This window comes from Equus caballus, chromosome 16 (assembly GCF_041296265.1).
Source record: "Equus caballus isolate H_3958 breed thoroughbred chromosome 16, TB-T2T, whole genome shotgun sequence".
Classification (NCBI taxonomy): Eukaryota; Metazoa; Chordata; class Mammalia; order Perissodactyla; family Equidae; genus Equus; species Equus caballus.
Window position 1 is genome coordinate 29367009 of NC_091699.1, and position 6000 is coordinate 29373008.

Sequence of the window (6000 nt, forward strand, 5' to 3'; positions counted from 1 at the left end):
ATGCAGTCGGGGAACCTGAAGCCAGAGAGACCAGTTATGAGGCTGTTCTGAGGGGAGAACTGATAGTGGCTTAAAATAGGGAAATGGCCATGGGGATGGAGAGAAATGGATGAAAGTCAAGGTCAAGATCAAGGTGAAAGACCACAGAGACTGCTTATTGTGGGGAGGGAGGATGCAAGGATGACCTCAGCTTCGTGGCTTGAGCACGCGCAGGGGCTGGCGGGGCTGTTTGGAGTGGGGACGCTGGGTGGCACAGTTTGGGAAGAGGAAAGGTTGGATGTTCAGGTTCAGGTTGGATGTTCAGGTTCGGGTTGGATGGTGAGTTCGGGGTCCTTGTGAATCTCGCAGTGGAGGTGTTCACGAGGCAGTGTGAGCCATCGGAAGCCGAGGGGGAGGATGAGGCTGCTGATCTAGAATTGGGAGGTGCAGGCTGACAGGCAAGTCCTGAGGCCTCCGAGCCCCTGCAGTAGCTCAGGGAGACTGCATCCTATGGAGAAAGAAGGAACCAAACATTAGACAGTGGGCTGGGTGTGCGGAGCAAGAGCCAGGAGACTCCTTGTCTCTGTCACCTGCCGGCTGGGTGAATTTTGGCCGGTCATGTCTCTCTCGGCTTCAGCTTCCCCAGCTGTGAAACGCCAGGACTCGGATAAGATCGTGCTCTCCTGCTGTCCCACAGCTCTCAGAGTTCCTGGGAAGTCCTCCAGGGGTCGAGGCAGGGGCTGAGGTGGCGTTGGGTGGCTGTGGCTTGGGACAGTCACCTCCTCTTCAAGCACAGTAGTTCTGCTTCGATGTGTTTCGTCATTTGACCCTCTGACTAAGCTGTGACTTGAAGAAAGGGCTCCATGACTGAAAAGCATTTGACAAGGAGATGACCTGTCCTGTTCCCTCTGGCAGAGGGCAGGGCTACACCCAGTTGGAAGTTTCCCTGATGCTCAAAAGAGTGACGTCTCCGTGGGGTTGGAGGGAATTAACAACTCCAGACCTTACAGCACTGTTGGTGCAGGCTCCAGATCTGGGAGAGTCATGATCTCTGCACTGGGCAGCCCCAGGGGACTCATCTGGAGGGTTGGCATCGCCAGCCCAAGGACTCCACGGATGACAGATGAGATTTAGCTCTAGTGACACTTGCAGAGGCTGCCTCTCAGGATAAAGTGCTGTGATTGATTGGCAATGTCTGCTCTGGGTGGCAGATGAGGGGTAGTGGTGTGTGTGCCCTTCTCTGCTAGCTTTGATCTAATCTTTGCTCGTAACAAGGACATGAACTCTCCTATCCCCTTCATTGCCCCCGGCTGCTCTCTTGTGCTTTCTCCTCTTTCTCCTCCTCTTGCTGCTGAGTACTTCAAACGTTCATCCTGGCCCACTTCCCAGTGGACCAGTCATTTCAGGAAACAAATGGACTGCTCTCTGGAGGAAGCCAGATCACTCAATGAGTTCCCATTTCTCCAGAATTAGATGGTTAGTCATACCGACCAGGGGCAGTAGGTGGGCTCACGGCCAGGGAAGCACAATGCCTCTTTGCTGAACCCCAGGGCGTGGGCCTGCTTTCCGAAGATCTCCAAGGCCACGTTCAGGAGGCGCTCGACACCCCCTGGATCCTGCTGTACTGTGACGGGGGCCTGCCAGCACTAATAGTGGGGGGGGGGAGGGGCGGGAGTGAGAAGGGGGCACTGCACTCCAACTCAGGAAATTCCCTGATAACCCGCTGTTATCTTTAACGTTTTAAAACAGTCATTTTCATTGCATAAGTAAACCATGTTTCTTACAGAAAAGTTGAAAAACATGGATAAGTGAAAACTACCTACCATCAGAATACCTAGAGAAAAGCACTCTTTCAACAAGTTGGTGTGAGTCTTTCCAGACCTTCACAGCGTGGGCACAAGTCCATCCGAGCAGGCAGCGGCTGTCGCCTGGGCTGAGTGGGGCCCCTTGCTGTGCCAGGCATTAACCCTCTACTTCTGGATCATGGGACGGTCTCGGGTGCTGGGGGTGGGGCCAGGGCAGGTGGGGTGGCATCCAAGGGGCCCAGGGGGCAACTTTTGTCAGCTAGACTGGGCATACTTTCATTTCTAACAACCTGAGCTGGTTCTCTACGGATGATTATCAGTGGCGTGCATCCGTGCTCCTCGGCGGTGTAACTGGATGTATGGGCTGGATGCCGGCCTGGGCTTAGGGACACGACTGGTGAGTGGAGTTAGGGGCCTCACTTCCCAGTCAACATTTCTCTTTGGAGCTTTGTTGCTTCTGGAGGGTGAGCTGGGCTCCATGCCCCTTTATCTTTTTTTATTAACAATTTTTTTCCCCCACAGAGACCAAGGACTTGCCTGGGAGAGAAGAATCTAGCATTCTGGCCTTCACCTTGGAATTCAAAGGAAAAAAACAACCTCACCTTTTGGGCTTGGCTGGCTTCAGTCAAGGCCAGATAGGCAGAAAGGACCATAGGATTCTGGAGCAGATGCTTAGAAGGGAAGGGAGAGCCTGAACAGGAGGCGGGACTCGGCACCCAGGCCCGGGGAGATGGAGGCAGGGGTTTTCTGGGCATGGGTTGAGGCTGATACGAGAACGATCCTGATGGCGCCACCCCCGCTGAGTGCGGACCCCACAGGGCACGGCTGTGCGTGAGGATTTCAAGGCTCTCACTCTCAGAGGCTCAGGTAGTGTTGCTGTAGGGCGCTGCCCAAGTGCAGGAGCCTTCACACCCTGGTCTGAAGGGGCAAGGAGGCCTCCCTAGGTGTGGGGGCCGGGCAGGAACCGCAGATCTCACCCAGCACAATCAGATCAGGGAGGGCCAGAGAAAGGCATAGAACCAGCTGCAGCCGCTGCAGGGTCTGTCTCGAGGACTGACATTCTCCATCTCTACCAGGTGGCAAAGATGCTCAGGACTTCTTTGACAAGTACTTTAACTTAGTGGTTAAGAGCACAGATTCTGGAGCTAGATTGCTTGGGTTTGCAGCCCATCTCTACCACTTATCAGCTGTGTGACTTTAGGCAAGTGACTTAACCTCTCTGTGCCTCAGTTTCCTCATCTGTAAAGTAAGGAACACAGAGTACCTATCTTATAGAGTTGTTATGAGAATTAAATTAGCATGTAAAATTCGATATAACTGATTGTTATAATTAATGGCAGACTCACGCATGTGTCCCTGGGTGGTCTTGAAGACACAGCATTTGGGAAGGGGTGCCCTGGGAAAAGCTGGAAATTCTTGTTAACTTGGGAGGTGGGACCTTGAACTTTTGCATTTTGGGGCAGTGGTTCTCAAACTCGAGAGTGTCTCAGAATCACCTGGAAGGCTTGTTAAAGCACAGATTGCTGGGCCCACCCCCAAGGGGTCTGGGCTGGAGCCAAGTGTGCATTTCTCACAGGCTCCCAGGTGACGCCCCTGCTGGGGGGCCACAGACCACACTCGGCGCAGCGCTGGTTTTGAGACTGTTTTAAAGGCGCTCCATTTGCTCCCCCAGGTGTGAAACCCATCACATGCCAGTTGCACATCTCTTTACTAAAGTGGGATCTTACTTGACATTCTGTAACCAGACCATAAATGTGACAGGGACAATGAGCTCACTCCCCAGTGAATAGGGAGCATCTGACTCATAGGAGGTGCCCAATAAGAATCTGTGGAAGGGAGGCAAGAAACGTGCCTCCTGCACTCAACAATATCCTTGTGTACATTTTTCCTGTTAATAAATATTCATCCACAACATTGGCTGCATAGTTCTCCCTTGTATGGATGTGAGTGAGAGAAGACCGTGAGCTTGCTGGAACAAAAGCGGGCAATGTCTCCTAGGAGGCACAGAGCCTCAGCGACCAGAACCAGGGGCTGCAGGAGGCTGAGAAGCCACCGAAGAGCTTTCCCGTTGTCTCTCCTGTGGATCGTCCTGTGACCTCTTTGTTCCCTTTCTTTAGCTTTGGCTACGACTCAGCCCACGTGACACCCAATATGGCCGCCCACATCTCCCAGTTCGGCCACGTGCTGCCTCAGTCTGTCTGCCTGCCCCCTACTCTCTCTTCTAGAAACCCCAGCAAGGACTCTGGCCCTTCTGGGGTTAGATGCTCCCTCCTCATCCAATCAGGGAGAAGGGCCACACTGTTCACATATGGCCTCCAGGGGCCCCTGTGGGGAGGGGTACAGCGCAGTGGGTCAGGGTGATCCCCAAATGATCCGTTCAAGTGGCCTTCCATTCGTCTCTCCATCTCTCTACTTAAACCTGATTTCGATTTCAATCTGGTGACCAGGATTTGGTTTCCATGGACTTTTCTGGGCTCAGAGCAGGGATTTGACTGACTTAACCCCATATCCCATCCATTAGCGATAATGGCCTGTGGTGGTGTCGTAGGTTTGTCTGATGTCTTTGTACGTTTAATCCAAACAATGTGATTTCGAGGGAGGCAGGAGGTTTCACCCAACGAGGCCCGTTTAGCACCAGCAAGTCTGTTCATGATCCGAAATGCAGCTGAAAAAATAAATAGAATTAAAAAGATAACTCAGGCCAGCGTTCCCAGAGACTCTTTTTCCACGGGCGCATAATGAATGCTAAGCTCGGCACAGCGGTGCCAAAAAGCAAAATAAATTCTCGGAGTTGGTCTGTGTTCCCTGCCTGCAATACATTTGCTTGTTCCAAACAAATATATTTGTCAATACAACACAATTAGGAAGGCTGAGCCAATCGGACCATCAAATAGCCAGAGAAGCAGAACGTGGCTCCCATACGCCCTGCTGGAGGGAGCCAAGGTCTGAGCGAATTATGAGCAAATCAGCTACGGCCCGGGCAAGCCTTGCATTCCCTGCCAGGACAAGCTTTCTCTTTTCGCCTGGTTACCGAGAGACTTCAATCTCTTTTTTCTTCTTTCTCAACGTTACTCATAACCCTTGAGGCAGGCTCCCCTCGCCTGCCCCAATCTTTTAGGTTAATTTGCTTCATTTTTTTTGCCAACAGCTAGAAGCAACTGCTGACGTATACAGTTTTTAGAATGAGGACCAGCCAAAATGGTACTAATAATTTGTTTTGATAATAGCTACCATTTATTGCATAGATGTCAGGCTTTTGACATTTGTGGTTTGTCCTGATCCTCGCAACAACCATGGGATAGGCATTATTAGTTCCATTTTATAGACGTGGAAACTGAGGCTCAGAGAGGCCAAATGACTTGTCCAAGGCCACACAGCTAGTGAGTGGCTGAGCTGACATTCAAACTCTGGTCTCTTTGATGCCAGAGCGCCTTTTAGGACTACTGGTGTTGAGATATAGAATCCAACTCAACTTGGCTTTAAACAATAATGGCCTTGGTGAATTGATAGCCCAGATGTGGGCTTCAGGCAGAGCTTAATCCAGCCATTCCTATGATGTCCCCAAGGACCTGGTTTTTCTCTATTCTGCCTGCCTTCCTCCTGAGGCTCCATGCCACTGGGTTTACAACCCACTGCCCTGCACTCTGCCCTCGTGGAAGAAAATAGCTGCAGCAGCTACATTCTTTAAATCCTCAAGCCACAGCAGCCTGAGCAAGAAAGAACTTCTCTTCTGGGAGCTCCCGTAGAAGAGAGAGGAACTTCTCTCAAAGTCTTGGTATCCCATTTGCTTGGCTTGAGGTAGGCACCCATCCCTGAACCATCACACCTAGCTGAGGGACGCGACTTGCTGACTGCCATAAGCTGGAGCGCGGGTGGTGTCAATCTCCAACAAGCCACATGGCTGAGCAGGGGATGGGCAGCGATCCTAGAGCAAACCTAGGCGCTGTCATCAGAATAGGGGGAATGGCCTAAATGCTTAACCAACTGGCCTGGCCCAGGCACTGACCGATCAGAACTGACACTGGCCACAAAGACCTGTTAAGCATTTGCTACCCAGAGTGGGCTCCCGGCTGAGCAGCACTGGGATAATTTGGGAGCCTGCTGGGAATGCAGACCCTTGGGACCCAGCCCTGATGTACTGAATCAGAATCCGCATTTTAACAAAATCCTTAAGCCTTGAGCAACATTTGGCAAGTTGGAGACACACCGATTTAGC